The 16,562-nt window shown below is 47.3% G+C and overlaps 1 protein-coding gene across 1 annotated transcript in view; it reads right to left on the minus strand.

Moving 5' to 3' along the window:
* The window catches only part of RNF220 (ring finger protein 220), a 235,895-nt gene extending 230,903 nt beyond the window's left edge, over positions 1-4,992 (minus strand). The window contains exon 1 of the mRNA XM_054072950.1: positions 4,855-4,992. The gene's annotated coding sequence lies outside the window, so the exon portion shown is untranslated. The remainder of the gene's footprint in view (positions 1-4,854) is intronic.
* Between the last annotated feature and the right edge of the window lie 11,570 nt (positions 4,993-16,562).

A 16,562-nucleotide genomic window follows, 5' to 3' on the forward strand; every position in this document is an offset into this window, starting at 1 on the left:
AGATATGTGTGCCAATAAGCCACCGTTCTCAGAAATAAACAATCATTAACACGGAAGTGAAACCGAGCAATCTCGGGAAAGCAGGGATTTCCAGGGAAAAAAAAAGAAAAGCAGCCACCTCTGCCTCCTTTTCTATTTTTACTTGTGCCATCACTCCATTACGTTAAACGTATTTCATAAATTAGTAATCTGGCTGCAACACTTGACACTCCTGTAGGATACTGTGAATCACTACGGCCGTTTATTCGTTTGCAAACTTCATTACGCTGGGAATAAATCAACACATTACAATATCTCGGCCAGCCAAATTCAATTTTTTTTCAGCTCCCAGTTCCTTTTTCGTTCTCTCTTGCTCCCTTCTCGCCCAGCACCTCCCCACCCCCAGCAACATGGACAGATTAGACTGCGGCGGGCCAGTCATTATGAAAATCTATCGTTAATACACTCCCAATGTCAAAATGTCACAGGTTTAAATACAGAACCCCAAAATAAGAAAACTACCTGACCTCCTAAATTAAAAAAAATATGGATTGCGGGGTAGTCAGCTGGAGGGAATATTTGGGTGCCGGGAAGGCTGTGGGCACAGGCGGAGTGAGGAACTGCTACTTTTCTGCTTCTATGCTGATTTTTTTTAATTTAGCACCTCTCGCAAATCCAGATTAAAATAACTCCAGCTATTGATCTGAGCAGTGGAATTGACATTAATTTTAGTTCACTTCTCACTTTGCAAAGGGATCAATAGGAAGTAATAACAGCTGACATCCCCGCTGAAAGGAGGAGAAAAGACAGGCTAGAGACAGAAATCGAAAAGCAACCAAATAAATCAGCAGCTACTTTTCCACGGCATCAGACAAACTCCAAACAGATTGCAAAAAGTCTTTGTTGAATTAACTAAACAAGGAGTAGAGAGGGGGGGGGTGGAGATCAATCTATGAAGCCACGTAAACCGTCTACCAAGGACGAAGGTTAGATGGACAGACTGAAAATAAAGTCTAATTTTATTCTTTTTTCATGGCTACCTGTATGCACCGTTAGTGGGTTTTAGAGCCGCTCTGTTTAAGGTGGATACAAATCACCTGTGTCATCCTGGATGTTACTCATAACAAGGCGAAACGTGCCACAACCAAGACAAATTGAATCAACAGCCTTTCGCCCTGAACCATAAAAAAAAAAATCTCTCTCACCAAGGAACAAGTTGTAATCAGTTATCTCTGCCTCCGTTTGGGTTCCTCTGCTCACCGAGGTGGTAGCATGAATTAGTTAAAGGGAAAGTCTGATCAAAGTGGGAGAAGCCATGGCAGAGATGGATTTAGCAAGGATCACAAACCCCTCAGCAAGTGCAGAAAACAGCAGTGAGCACTGGTTATAAGCGTAAACCCCACTTGCTGATCATCCTGCAAAGAAACAAGCATGTAGGCAAGAACACGCACACCCCATACGCAGCCACCCGAGCTGCAAAGCTCTTACTAAAATGTTACTCAGAGTTCCTACTACTAAATCACCTCTCTGGTATCGATTAAAAGAAATAAAACACAGCACTCTGGTTTCTACAACAGGTTGCATTTTTGTGGTCTCTCAACCATTTCCAAATGCCAGAGATTAAAATAATGCGGCAAATTAACATTTTTCTCCCTCCAGAAACAAAGTTTTCTTGAGGGGGGGAAAAAAAAATAATTAACAAGTTATTGGAGGGAAAAAAAAAAAAAGATTAAAACGATAGGAAATCCAGGAAAATTGATGATGCATGTAAATTAAGAAAGAAGCAGGAGGAAAAAAAAATCACAATATTCATTTACATTAAAAAGTTTTTTCCCCCCATAAATGTCAAGTAGGAATTTAGAAATACGCTCTGCGCAGAAAAGCCAAAGATTATAAAACAAAATAATGCCAGCTGTTTGGGGATTTAAGTGCTCAAATGGATTATATATTTGAACCAAACTGGATTTCCTTATAATAAATAAAACAAATGCAAGCTCGAAAGCCAACAAAGGCGAGCTCCCATCACTGGATTAAGATACAAAGGAAAAACAGTTAATTTTTTTTTTTTTTTTCCCAGTGCCTGAAATATGCCAACTGCAGCCGCGCTCCCGGGCAGCTGCTGCGAAAAGCGGTTTAAAAGGAAAAGAGAGAAAAGAGGAAAAATAAAAGAGGAGAACGGGGAGCGCAGGAGCCGGAGCGATCGGTCCGGAGCGATCGGTCCCGACCCCGGGCGGCTCCGGCGCTTTTGTTGCGCTGCAAACTTCTTCTTTTAAAGAAAAAAAAAACCCCAAAAAACAACAAAAAAACCCCCACACAATCCCCAATTATTATGATTTTTTTTTTTTAAGATAAAAAGGCAGGGAAAAGCCCTCGGGCAGGGATGGTGCTCCCCGCGGCGGCTCCGGCGGGAGGGAGGAAGCGCTGGGGGGGTGGGAAAAGGGGAAAAAAAAAAAAGGGAAAGGAGGGAAAAAATAAACCCACAACCTACCGGGGTTATTTTTTTTTTTGGCTGGCCAGAGCCCCCCCAGCCCCGCTCCCAGCTTGGGGGAATCGGTACGGGGTGGCCCGGGGGGGGCAGCGCCGCTCCGCCGGGCACCGGTGTGACGGCGGGAGAGGTGTTCGATAAAGGCGATTAACATCAAACCGGGAGCCCCGGGCTGCAGCCCGAAGGACGCCCCGGCGCTCCCGGATCCCTGCCGGTGAATTAAACAGGTGTTTGCGGGGCTGGGGATGCGGGAAAGGCGCCGGGGAGCCGCGATCCCTGCAGCCAGAGCTGCTCCGCTCCTGCCTCCTCGGGGATCTTTCACTCCCGGCGTGGGGGATCCCGTTCCTTCCAGTGAAGTCGCCTTTTCCTCCCCCCCCCTCCTCGCTTCTTTCCTCCTCCTTCAACTCCAAGTCACAAAGATGATCAAACGCGAAGATGACCAGAGTTGTTTGGATTTATTGCAACAATCACTTACCATACACATTTCCTGTGTGGAAGGACAAGCATTCAATACAACTCTTTAAGTAGACAGTTCCTAATGATTTCATTGTGGTCAACCAGATGGTTTTTTATGTATTTAGAACTGAAGGTGAAGAATTATTTTCCATGTTTCCAACCTATTTACAGACGTCCCTGGGCTAGAGCTGGGGTTGTCGGGTTCAAAGAAAGAAAACCCTGCGATTTCTCGGATCCAGAAAGTTTTCTAAAGGACCTAAAGCGAAAACGGGGATAATTCCTTCCCCCTCTTCTGGCTCGCCAAAGCTGCGCCTTCACATGTGGAGTAATTTTAGCTCATTCGTTGAAGAACGCTGACAATTTCAACCGCCTCCCTAGCTTTGTTTTATCTGCAATAATAAAACCAGAACAACCCCTCGTGTGAGATCCAGGCGGTTGGTTCCTACCTGGGAGCAGCCGGGGGGAAAAGGGCGGCAGCCTTTTAGGGATGAAGGACCCGAGGAGGGGCGAGGATGCTGGGATAAACTTGAGCCTCGTCCAAAATGAAGCTAAGAGGGTACTTTTACCAAAACAATTCGGTCTTCGAGCGGGGAATCGCGCATTTCCGATTACGGCTTAAAACTAAAAGTTCACACTGGGGCTGCACGAGTGCAAAAATCGGAGTAAATAAAATTACTGGCTGTGTTTCTTGAGCACACAAAAAGCCTCGTAGAATTGGTTTGGTTCCCCCCCTTCCCCCCCCCATACTTTTATTGTGAAATTAAATATTTAGTTTGGGTATTTGGGGCTGAAAAAAAAAACAAACCCAAAAAAACCAACCCTGGGTGCGTGGATTTACTTCTTCCCTTTGAAAAAGTTTTTTTTGTTTTGCAGCCTCTGGGAAATGAAATTGTCGCTGCCCGGAGCGACGGCGGAGAGAACGGAGGGAAGCGAGGAAATCACTCCCCGGGCTGCCCCGCCAGAAAAATAAGGGAGGGGGAAAAAAAAAACTTTTAAAAAATATAGAAAAATTAGGTATTTCGGAGAGAGGGATCTGTGGCGGTGGCTGAATCCGGGCAGCCCCGGGGCTCCCCGGCACCTGATCCCTGCCGGGGCTCCCGGTGCCCCCAGGGAAAGCCACCGGGGGGGGGAGGGGAGGGGATCCGGGCTGCTCGGGGCTCTCCGAGGGTGCGGGGGGGGCTCCCTTTTCTCTGCCTTTCCCCTCGGCATTACCATGCCCATCCCCACCCACCGAGCCCTCCCCGCGGCCGGCGAGGCTCCCCCGGCTTCCCCGGAGCTGGGGTGGGAGAAAAGGAGGGGAAAGGGAAAGTGGGGAAGGGAGAAAGGGGAAAGGGGGAAAGAAAAAAGGGGAAAAGGGGGAAAGAAGAAAGGGGGAAAGAGGAAAGGGGGAAGGGAGAAAGAGGAAAGGTGAAAGGGGGAAGGGGAAAGGGAGAAAGAAAGGGGGAAGGGGGAAAGGGGAAAGGGAGAAAGAAAGAGGGAAAGGAGAAAGGGGGAAAGCAAAAAAGGGAAAAGAGGAAAGGGGAAGAGGAGAAAAAGGGAAAGAGGGAAGGGGTAAAGGGGAAAAGGAGAAAGAGGGAAGGGGAAAGTGAAAAGGGGGAAAGAGGCAAAAGAGGGAAAGGGGAGAGGGGAGAAAAGGGAAAGGGCGAAGGAAGGAAGGAGGAAAAGGAAAGGGGAAAAGGGGTAAAGAGAGAAAGGGGGAAGGGGAAAAGAGAAAGGGGGAAAGAGGAAAGGAGAGAAAGGGGGAAAGGAAGAAAAGGGGAGAAGGAAGAAAAAGGGGGAAAGGAAGAAAAGGGGGGAAAGGAAGAAAAGGGGGGAAAGGGCGCAAGGGCGCTGGGGGGTCGGGATGGAGGTGGCTGGGGAGGGGTGTAGCGGGGGGAGAAACTTGCCCTGCAAAGTTTGCGTGTGGGCGGGCGGCCCCGGTGGCCGGTACTCACGGTGGGGCTGCGGGCGGCGTGCGGGGAGCAGGGCAGTCCCGGGCGTGCTGGCCCCGCTGCGCGGCCGCGGCTCGCATGTAGCAGGGCGGGAGGCGCCGGGGGTGCGAGGGAAGGAGCAGTGCTGCCTCTCAGTGCCGGCTCTCATCAGTGAATGAGCCTCCACTCTCCGAGGGACTCCTGCCTGCACACGCACGCACACACACACACACACACACACACACGGAGCCAGGCTGAGCACTGCATACATTAGGGCACTCGGGCAGTCTGGGAAATGCAGTCCAGTCCGGGCTCCCACCCGCCAGGCACAGCCCTCGGAGTTGTCCCAACGGGGTATCGGGGGCTGCTCCCCTCCCAGGGATGCAGCTTTCCCCCAGCCCTTCCGCAGCGGTGTCTCCCACCCGCTCTTAGCTCCTGCCACCCGTCATATTTTCCACCCTCCCAAAGTGCAGCTGGACGCTGCGGGGTCCCCCGAGGCAGCGGGGTCCCCTCCAGGCAGCACTGTACCCCTCCAGCCTTTCGGGATGCTCACAGGCACGCAGCCTTTCCCTCTGCACCCCACCGCCCCTCAGGGGTGCCCAGGGATGGGCAAAGCCAACAACGTCCCCAGATTCGCCTTGGACGTCCCCAGCAGAGCTATGGAACAAACTGAAGACTTTGCACTCGCAGTGTTTCTCCAACTGCAGCGCGCACATTGCTATTTTAATGCTTCCTGGATGCACATCACAGCTCTGCACAAACCCTCCACCTCGGCTTCAGCCGTGTCCCCTGCCAGCCCTAGGATTGTCCCAAGCAAAAACTGCCAGTTGTAGGAAATGGAAGAGCCAGCGTTAGATGGAACAGTTGTCTCATTGTTTCTTGTGAAGTACACCAGGGACTGATCTGAGAGGCTGATTTATTCCACCCAAGAGGGAACTGTTTTGTTTATTCTTCAAATGCTAAATACTTTCAGGTTGTTCTTAAAAGCAGAAAATGAGCAGCATTTTTTGGCTCTTATCTCACTCTGCACTGGCATCCTCAAAATATGACTGTGCCCTACAACATACACTGAAAAAAGGAGTCCTCTCCATTAGCATCATCAACCACTTGGGCTATGTCCTATGTGCAAGAGGGATTATGTGCTTATGTCATCCAACAACTTTTGTGTCAGCAGGACTCATCACCAAAGGATAGAGGCTGGTTTTGCCTGTTTCTCCATGGATTGCTGAATGCACCAACCCCTATAAAAGTACCCACGAGCATAGTAAGAAACGAGGCCCCAGTCCTTAACTGGGTGCACTGTGCAGACCATAATAGCTTGTTTCTCCGCTGGGCTGAAGTTCACCAATCCTTTCTACAACACTTTAGGGACAGGTCATACACAGAGTGCTTGTGTGCCTCGTGAATGGTAAAATCTTTGGAAATGGTGTAAAAGTAGCAAAAAAAAAGAGACTTCTTTATTTTTACACTTATATTTTGTAATAAAGCATTGAGGCATTTTAAGTTCATCGACTCAGAAAAGCACCCGGGTGAAGGAACTTCATGTGCATTCTTCACCTGACCATCATAGCTCTGCCCCCCCTGCTCTGAACAGCAGCTCAGCCATACGGAGACTGATGATACTCAACAAAAAGAGCATCCTTTGCCTTCAAGGCATCTGCTCCACCGCTGCTTTTTTGCACATCGTGTACAGGAGTGTGGAGGTAGGCAGCAAGCATTGCCTTCTTCTGTGGATCAGCCGTGGCATGATGGTAAATGTGGGCTGAGATTCCCGCTTCATGTAAAAACTAGCATTTAGATATTCCAGGTAAAAATCTCTCACAGTTGTGAGCAAGCATTCCTGTGCATGTATTCTGCTCACGAACAACATCTTGCAGGTACCCCTTGATTAACCAAAGTTGTGATTTTCGAGGTTGGTAATTTCTAACAGCTTTTTGGCAATAACTGCCCCAGAGGCAGCAGATACAGACGTGCTGCCCCACACGAGTCCTGCTGATCTGGGAGGCGGGGGGAGGGCATGGAATCAATTTGCACCACCCCACATTTCAAGATACTCATCCTGCAGCGTGCTCCACACAAACAGGACAAACCAGTTGAGGATTTAGGTAAATACTCTATAGGGTAGTATAGATTAGGTACATTTTAAATAACATCAGAGTTTTGACACACTTAGAATCATGAATGATTTGAGTTGAAAAGGACCTGAAAGATCATCCAGTTCCAACTCCCTTGCCATGGGCAGGGACACCTCCCACTGGATCAGGTTGCTTAAGGCCTCATCCATCCTGGCCTTGAACACCTCCAGGATTGGTGTATCCATGACTTCTCTGAGCAATCTGGGCCAGTGCCTCACCACCCTCACAGTAAAACATTTATTCCTAATATTTAATCTCTTTCAGCTTAAAATCACTTCCCCTCATCCTATCCCTGCTCTCCTTGATAAAGAGCCCCTCCCCAGCTTCTCTGTAGCCCCTTTAAGTACTACAAGGCTGCTATAAGGTGTCTCTGGAGTGCTCTTCTTTCTCTTCTCTTCTCTTCTCTTCTCTTCTCTTCTCTTCTCTTCTCTTCTCTTCTCTTCTCTTCTCTTCTCTTCTCTTCTCTTCTCTTCTCTTCTCTTCTCTTCTCTTCTCTTCTCTTCTCTTCTCTTCTCTTCTCTTCTCTTCTCTTCTCTTCTCTTCTCTTCTCTTCTCTTCTCTTCTCTTCTCTTCTCTTCTCTTCTCTTCTCTTCTCTTCTCTCTTGGAAGCCACATTAAAACCCAACCCTTATCTCCCAGAGATCTTGCGGAAAACATTCAGCCTGTGAAGAGGCACAGCCCAGCTTGTGCTACAGTTTCACAGTCGCAATTACAGGATTCTGGTTTAAAAAAAGTGCTTTTATTATAAAGCCATATTTTCAGTACTTACAACATCATGAAAAAAGATCCTTCAGATTTCAACTTCTTTCTTTTGTTCTGAGCCAGAAAGCAATTTTATTTTTTCCTTAGTATGGAAAAAGGATCTGAATCCTGCGCCAGTGTCCAATTTATGTGAGCTGAGAATCAAGCTCTGTGTTTTGAGGCTTGAAAAAAAATTATGCAGCTTTATTTGACTTTATGTTACTGCACCGTTACACAAGAACTTAATACAGTTTGGATTCAGGGAACAAGCCTGGCATTTAGCTAGCTCCTGTGAGCAATGTCTTCGGAGGAAAATGAGAAGATACACTCAAGTTATTTATATTTGTAATTACCATTAATCTGTATTACTAATGAGGGTTTTGATCCTGAAAATGGATCCATAAACATGGCCTCCTGCACCACCGTGGAGCTGTGATATGCACAGAGGCCCATAGGAAAAATTTCCACTGAAATATATTCTACAGTGATAATTTGGACCCTAAAATAACTTCAAATATCTGATTTAACTTTGTCTGCGCTGCTCATCTCTACGAGTAATAGAGGACATCTCAATTTCTTCTTCTTCTTCTTTTTTTTTTTCTGTTAATATTAAAACAAAATTTGAGATCATTATAGGCTATCGCAGTGCTGCACCTTCTCATTGCAAATTCTGTGCTAAATACTGAAGTCTAAATTAAATTAATATATACAATCCTGAACCTACAGAGTTGCTTAGATGCACTTAACTTTATGCATACAGATTTCAATAGGATTACCGATAATACATAAAGTCAAGTGTATGTGTAATTTCCACCAAGAATAACGCCTCTGACTGTAAGCCTGCTGGATTCTTACAATACTAGCATACAAATCCTGAAACAAGAGATCCTTCACTCATCATCATGTCCTCTAGATGCTATTTTATACAATAAGATTGAGAAATTATAACAGCAACTACAGAAAGTGTGGGGCAAAACCGTATCGTGTGTGTACTGGCAGCACGTTGGGGTTTTACAGTGGATTGCATGTGTTGGGAACCTCCCTGCTACGATGCTGTGGGTGCCCTGAAAAGTCACACCTCGAGAAAGTGGGAAATTCTGTAGGTATAGGACCACATCCTGAAGTCACTGGCACCATCACCTCCAACAGACCCACACCATTCCTCGCATCCTTTCATCTGCAGTACAGTCAGAGGAGGGGAAACTGATTGATTAATTAATTAATTAAAAATAAACATTTTATCGCAATTAAGCTTCCACGCGGCTATCGCATCCAGAGAGGTGTGGGTGGCTGGCTGGCGTGTGTAATCTCCATGCCCTCTGCTGGCTACAGTCAGTGTGTCTCAGCAGCGTGCCACCACCACCACCCTGCCCACACAGCTGGGAGAAGGACCACTCGTCTTCTTCTTGGAGAAGATGCTGGGGAGTGTTGCCCAGTGGCTGTAGTTCCCAGTGTCCAAATATTTTTGTCCTCTGGTTTTATCAGAGTAATGGCTCCAGTTCAAGCATCAATAAGCTGGTGGCTACGCCCTAGGGCAGGAGCTTGAAGCCTCTGCCATGTCTCATTCTCTGATGCTCTTAGCAAGGATGTCTAAGATAAAGATTGACCTATGAGTCTGGGAGCACTATGTTGGTCTCAGCAGCTGATCTGAGCTTTACTCTAACGATTGGTGTAAGGATTGTCCCACAGCTCAGGAGAGCTAATATGAGTTCTCTTTGTCTTCTAAGCCATCTGTGGCTGCCCTCTGCCAGTCTCCCTTCTCTTGCAAAGGAAGAATCTGGCAAAGGCAAGCTGAAGTCATACTCTCTGCCAGTCTGACATTAAGAGCTGGTGTACCAGTCCTCCCAGCATGAGAATATAGTCCTTTAAATGACTTGTTGACTCGTAGGACTAGTAGTGAGAAAATTTCCTTCAGCCTGGAAGGAAATCTAGGCTGTCTGTGGCTGACAGATACACATGTCCCTTTTCCATCGTTGCTATCACCTGGATCTCTTCCAAAATCTGTTGAGTAACACAGGAGAGCAAGGAGACCCTCCTGGTTCTGCTTCTCAGGGCATACTGCAAGATACCATTTTACCTGTAGATCTTTCTCACCAGCAAATCGCAACAGCAAGGGTTGGAGAGCATGCCCAGGATTTTGCGGGTGGGTGCTAGGTGTTCTCTATAAACTATTGTCTTGCAGCACTGTTTCCAATATGGCCTTCCCCTTGGAAAACTCCTTCTCCAAAGAAGAGGTTGCACACTGGGTAGCAGACGCCCGACAAGTAACGACACCAACAGTTTCAGGAACACTGCTCACAAGTGAACATCAGCCATATTATCAAAGCTTGATGGCAGGGGACCTGTTTCACATTGTGCAAGGGCAGGACCCCTCATTCAGGAGATTTCAGGGCAAAGACCCCAAAGCAACTTTTGATGAAACACCATCTGCCTTCTTCTTAGGCCCACAAGGCTTTGAAGCCTGGTGCAATGCCCAGGAGGCCAACGTGGGGGGTTGCAGCCCTAGAGAGAAGATCCTGCTTCTTTGTGCTTCGTGGGATCCTGCTTCTTCGTGCCACACCAACTTCCCAGTGCTCTCTGCAAAGCCACGGCAGGAGAAAATAATGCGTGACCATGGTTCCAAGTCATTCCAAAAGCTACGGTCAGATCTGGATGTTTAGGAGAAGATGTCTAGAGCCCTAAATGAGACACCTAAATGGGACATTCTGCTCCTGTGGAAAGTTGTCCCTAAAGCTTCAGCATCCAAAGTTGTTTGATTTAACCATGTGTAGTAGGCAACATCCTTCCCTATCAATTTTTTCTAACATTTGCTGTTACAGCACTGGACACTTGTTTTCTGTACAGGCTTCCACTCTTTTTTTCAGGGCTTTTTTAAATCCCTCTCCAAGTAATACCCTGTTGCTATGAGTTCCACAGGCTAATGGTGTGGAAAAATATTTCCCTGTGACAAGAGCTACACCTGTCCAACCCCCCTTCCATGCACCATCCATCACGCTGACAGCATAGGTAACTTGCCCAGGATCATGCCAAAGCGTGAAATAGCTATAAAGGCAAAGCATATGTGTTTGTCATTTTTGTCATTAATGGGATCAAGTAAAACTAAAGCAAAGCTATTGAACTGTACCTCAGAAGCCAGGAGAAGCTGGAGTCATGTCCAAGAGCAGCTCAGAGCAGTGGCTCCTGCTTTGGCCCATGGAAAGTGCACAGGGTGAGCAAGGCTTTGCTCTTCTTATTTGTTTCATAGAATCATAGAATGGTTTGGGTCAGAAGGGACCTTAAAACCCATCCAGTTCCAAGCCCCCTGCCACGGGCAGGGACAACTCCCACTGGATTAGGTAGCTCAAAACCCCATCCAACGCGGCCTTGAACACCTCCAGGGTGAGGGCCTCTCTGGGCAACCTGTGCAGTGCTTCACCAGTGAAAAGTAAAAAATTTCTTCCTCATGTCTAATCTAAATCTCCCCTCTTTCAGCTTAAAATTGTCCCCCCCTCAACGTTGTACTCCCTGATAAAGAGCGTCTCCCCAGCTTTCCTGCAGACCTCCTTTAGGTACTGGAAAGCTCCTCTAAGGTTTCCCTGCATTCCAGGCTGAACAACCTCAACTTTCTCAGCCTGTCCTCATATGGAAGGTGCTCCATCCTCCTCATCTTCATGGCCTACTCTGGGCTCATTCCAACAGACCCGTGTTTGTTGGTGTTTGATGTGACTGGACCTCAGGGAACACGTTGGATTTCCTTTAGGGGCCCAAAAAGGCTATGCAGGCTGGTGCAGGGGCAAAGCCTAGAGGGACATAGGGTTGCACCTCCCTGAGATACGAGGCTCCCCAGCTCAGTGGAGAACTGGAAACTACCCCCACCTTTCCTTTTAGCCATGCAAGCTAACCCAAGCAGGACAGATCTAGTGAGCTTTTAAGGCAGCTCTACGGTGTGATTAGTTAGAGCCTAACATGAGATAAAATCAATTGGAAACTTGTGTGAGTTAGGGCTGCTCTCATCAGTCAGAGTTTGCAGCAGCCAAGTGCAGCGTGATCGTTATTAATATCTGCTACAGATGTATAAGCTGAAATGGTGCTTTACAGTAAAAAGAAAGGTAAGTTGTTCTCTCGCAAGAACACAGAATTTGTGGATCTAATTCTGAGCTGTGCTGAGCACTCCTCACCTCTTTAGTATTAGGAATGAGCTGTTCTTAGGAGAAAATGTACTGGTGCCTTATATGCATGTGCATTTTCTCATGATGCTATGTAACACAGAGGGATGCTGTTAAGGAGCTCAGAGTGCTGAGTATTACAATGTTTGTGGTCCAGCCCTGGAACTGCCTTAGATGTTAGCCGTATCACAAGCCATAGGTGACTTAAGATAAGCCTGTGCTTTGTGCCTGCCTTCTTTCCAGTGAAAATGCTTTGTGCCAATGCAGTTAGTCCTGTGTAAGGCTGGACCTCAGCATCGGCTGTAGTGCTCACTACTGTGACTGCTGTGATAAATCCCATGCTGCGATACGAATGGGATTGCACCATAAACCCACACACCTTCGCCGCGCTGATGGCCGGGCCTCTGTAATAGCCCAGTGCATCGGTGCTAATGATCCAGTGTTTATGGTGGCCCACAGCACCGTTGTCATGCCAACCAGATGGTATTCCTCTCTAGAAAAAATAATAATAACCAAATAAATAAATATTTTCTTTCCTTAGACTGATCTGTCTGTATAGCAGGAGTTGGAGGTTAAAGCCAAAGGGGGGCAGAAATCCAGGCTGAAATAATAAAACAACCTGTGTTCAGATGAGGGCAGAGTGAAACATCTTTCACCCTTTCCATTCTCCCTGCCCTTCACAGAAGTCTCCATGCAAATCTTCCTTTCCAGTGAAGCAAACCCCTCCTTCGGTAGGACAGGGGAGGGGGAATTTCTGCCTCATTGGTCCTTCCCTGGAGGTTTGGTCAGGTCAGGGACTTCTGTGCAGAACCCCACTGCCCAGGTGTCCCCCCCCAGCAGTGTGGCTCCAGCAAAATCACAGCATCCTTTCCCTGAAGCCAGTCCATCTTGCTGCCACGCTGCACAAAAGTACGGAGCAGCCTGCCCAGCCTGCCTTCAGCTCAGTGCCAGCACATCTGCTGCCCCAGCAGAGATACGGACTCTGACACACCCGTTGGTGCACTCACAGGAGAGAGGGTGCTGCTATGGACCCATCTGAGCCTTGCTCCTCCTTAGGTTCCCCCCTTGCCCTTCTGAGAGGGTAACGAGCTCCAGAGCTCCAGCTCTTCCAAAGCTCAGTCACCAAACCTGGCTTCAGAGACCACTTTCACAATCCCTTCTTACAATTTTGGGTAATTTTTGGTTTCGTACTGAGATAGACTCCTGATGATGATTGCCAGAACTTTGTGCCTGGTTCTCACTATTTCCCTCCTGGGAAATTACTCATCTTCCTCCAAGAAACACATCTGCTTTCTACCAGTCTTTTCTCGAGTCACTTCTCACCTGAATTTCCCATTCCTTTTTCTTGCCCCTTTCTTGTCCTTTAATCCAGCTCGCATTACTCTAGCAGTAAATTATTTTAAACAGGTAAATACAGGCAACAGGCTGGATTTCTGTCAGACATGAGGCCATTTGGAAACTGGTACATTCAAAATTTCTTTATCTTGGCCCAGCTTTCTCTTTCCTCTTTACCTTTACCTGCCACACAGTCCCAATGCCCCATACCCCATTGTGCCCTCCCAGCACCCCAACATCTCACAGCTCTTCAAATTCCTGTCTCAATTGTTAGAGAAACATAGAATTCTTAAGGTTGGAAAAGACCTCTAAGATCATCCAGTCCAACCATCAGTCCAACCCCACTGTGCCTATTAAACTATGTCCCAAAGTGACATACGTACCTGGTTTTGTGACACGTCCAGGGATGGTGACTCCACCACATCCTTGGGCAGCCTTTTCCAGTGCTTCACCGCTTTTTCCGTAAAGAATTTTTTCCTAATACGTAATCTAACCCTCTCCTGGTGCAACTTGAGGCCATTTCGCCTTCTCCTATCACAAACATCTCACTGCATCTGCAGTTTTCCCGTGGACCTCAGTCCCTCAAGGGATCTATAAGACAGAGTTTACTGGAATTCACAAAATTATTTAGTGCTTCTGCATATAGCAAGAATAGCTTGAATTTTAATAGCAAATAAAACCAATAAACTTTGGAAGGGGCATAAAACCTTACACTGCAGGGTAGACCAGGAGCTGGCTTGGAAAGGAAACTGTCCCAGAGCATGGCCTGTCCTGCCGGTGTGATTTCCCTTTGCAAGGGTTCTTGCATGCCTGCTGTGCCTTTTGGCAGTGCCACTGCCAGCACAGACAAGACACAGATTAGCTGGACTCCAGGCCTGCTCCATCTCCAAATTCCCCTATTTTTTACTTTAGTCGATATTGAAAGGAATGAGGAATATTTACCATTCAAAAATTCAATTAAAACATCCCAGATTAGGTACTTCAGAGTTCAGAGCCATCACCTGCACACACCTTGCCCAGGAAAGCTGTGGCTGCCCCATCCCTGGAGGTGTCCAAGGCCAGGTTGAATGGGGCCTTGGGCAGCCTGATCCAGTGGGAGGTATCCCTGCCCATGGCAGAGGGGTAGGAATTAGATGGTCTTTAAGGTCACTAAGGCAGACACACCAACACCCATGTGCCTGCGATGCACCATGCATAGCTATGGAGGCTGCAAGGGAGTCTGTATTAATTCCTCCCTGTTGTACTTACAATTGTGTGAAAGGCCACTTCAAGTCATGTATTCTTCACCTGGTTTTCAGGAGACCCCTTTCCATCCACTCTCAGATGGAATTTCCACCCATGTCAGACTAAATAGACTGAAAATTTGTGGGCTCTTGTAGGAAATCTTGAGCTTCAGTAGCATCAGGGTCTTTCTCCTGTTGATGTTCTCGAAGGTGAGTCAGGTTTGTATTGTCCTGAAGATGTTCAGGGTCTCCCTCTTATGTCTTCAGAGAGCATGGGTAGTCGACCCTGTTGAGTAATGTTGCCTCATTAGACAGGAACGTATGTCCATTGAGATAAAGATGAGCTGTCTTCCATAAGAAGCAATAGGTTTGAAATAAAATCTCAGTTGGCCTTTCTCTTACACGTTCAATTGGTGTGACCCCCCACTCCTCCACTGCAATCCTGCAGGGATATATTTCAGTGGGCTAATTATAAATTCCCCCTGTCTTGCATTAGCTGGATACAGCGTGCCTGGTGGCATGAACCTTCCTTCCTTCGTTCATGTTGTGCACCTTTCTTGCTGCAGGCAAAAGTCATTTCCCCAGCTTGGAAATGTGATTTAATTTGACCTTGTTCACACAGGTTCTGTATCTTTTACATTCCCACCCCCAAAGATAAAACGGGATCAGAGGAAATTGCTATGATTCATGGGGATGCTCTGTCTCAGCCTCCAATTCTTCTCGTTCCTTCCTCTCCCCTCATCCCCTGCCCACCACAGCTGTTTTCCTTACAGGGTCCTTTTGGCTGCAGGTGGAGGATGTACGAGGGATGTGGAGATGTGAAACCACAGGCTTGTGTCACATCTCCTCTGGCAGGAGAGGCAAACTGCTTGTCTTTCCTTATGAGCCACTTCAGGACTGAAAGAAAAAGAAATGAAGAGTGAGAGTGAAGAGTGAATCTTAATAGAAACAAGGGGAGTGCTCTAGCACTCTGTTTCTCAACTGTTTCTGTAGCAGAACCTTACTTGAGAGAAATGCCCATGGTCCCTACCTGGCTGGATCAGGTCCTCCAGCCCTCCACTGCCTGCCATGGGGTCTTCATCTGCACCTGCCACGGGGTGTTCCTGCCTCTGGGGTGCTCCTACCCCTGGGGCATTGCCCTACATACGACTCACTCTTCTTCCAACCCTGCTGAGATGGTGAGAATCAATTGTCTAACTTAGATACCTCAGCCTTGGTCTCACCCAGCGGTTCCACTTACAGGAACATCTGTGACAATCCTTGTGCTCTCCATGTACAAGTTCTGAACATCTTGTTTGTGGGACTCCCTTCCCACTGTTTTGTATTTGATCCTCAACAGCAAGACCTAAAACTTCTCAAGACTTGAGCTTCACTTTAGCTGTGCCAGAGCAGCGTTTATAACCCAGTCACTGCTTTGCAGAATCCCAAAGCGTACGAGGTGCTTGGAGAGGCATTCTCCGGCTGTGCTTGGCAGTCTCCACCACTACACTCAGGCATGGGAACAGCAAGCCATTTTACACCGGCTCACAAAAGCCGTAAGCCATGACAAGACACACAGGCTATCCATAGCAATAAGCTGCAGAGCGCTATGGAAGCATGCTTACAATATTTCCCCAGTAATGGGGATGGCATCAATTGTCAGCGAAGCAGACAATCTGGCTGCACGTGTCATTCAGACTTGTTAATGCTCTGCCTCTTGTCTGCTGGCTTTCTTTTTTGTGCTGAACTCTTACTAGAGCCCTGGAAAATCTGCTTTGTCCAGCACCAGTTTGTGTAGATCCTTTCCCACCAAATGCAGAAGATTTTAATCTTGTTTTAGGTGTGGGAGATTGCTATTCTTTACAGCATGTTTCTTATAGGACCGAGAAATGTTTGAGATCACACAAGAGATTAGAATGGTATTTGATATTTCAATAGCTTTATCTATAGAAGGTCAGACTTGCTCTTTCTGTCTGTCTTCAGCAATTCACATCAAATGGAATATGGTCTGAACAATTCATGTCCAACTCCAGCTTGTATTGGGGTAGCTTGGCCAGGCAGGAAGGACCTGAAGTGGTCTCTAGAGGATTGGTAGCTGCAAGTGTTGAGTTTTGGCACTGAGAAGAGTGGGGTAAGGGGCAGGAAGGAGGAGAGGGAGGATAAGTCCTCTTATC

The sequence above is a fragment of the Cuculus canorus genome, chromosome 8 (assembly GCF_017976375.1).
Source record: "Cuculus canorus isolate bCucCan1 chromosome 8, bCucCan1.pri, whole genome shotgun sequence".
NCBI classification, from domain to species: Eukaryota; Metazoa; Chordata; class Aves; order Cuculiformes; family Cuculidae; genus Cuculus; species Cuculus canorus.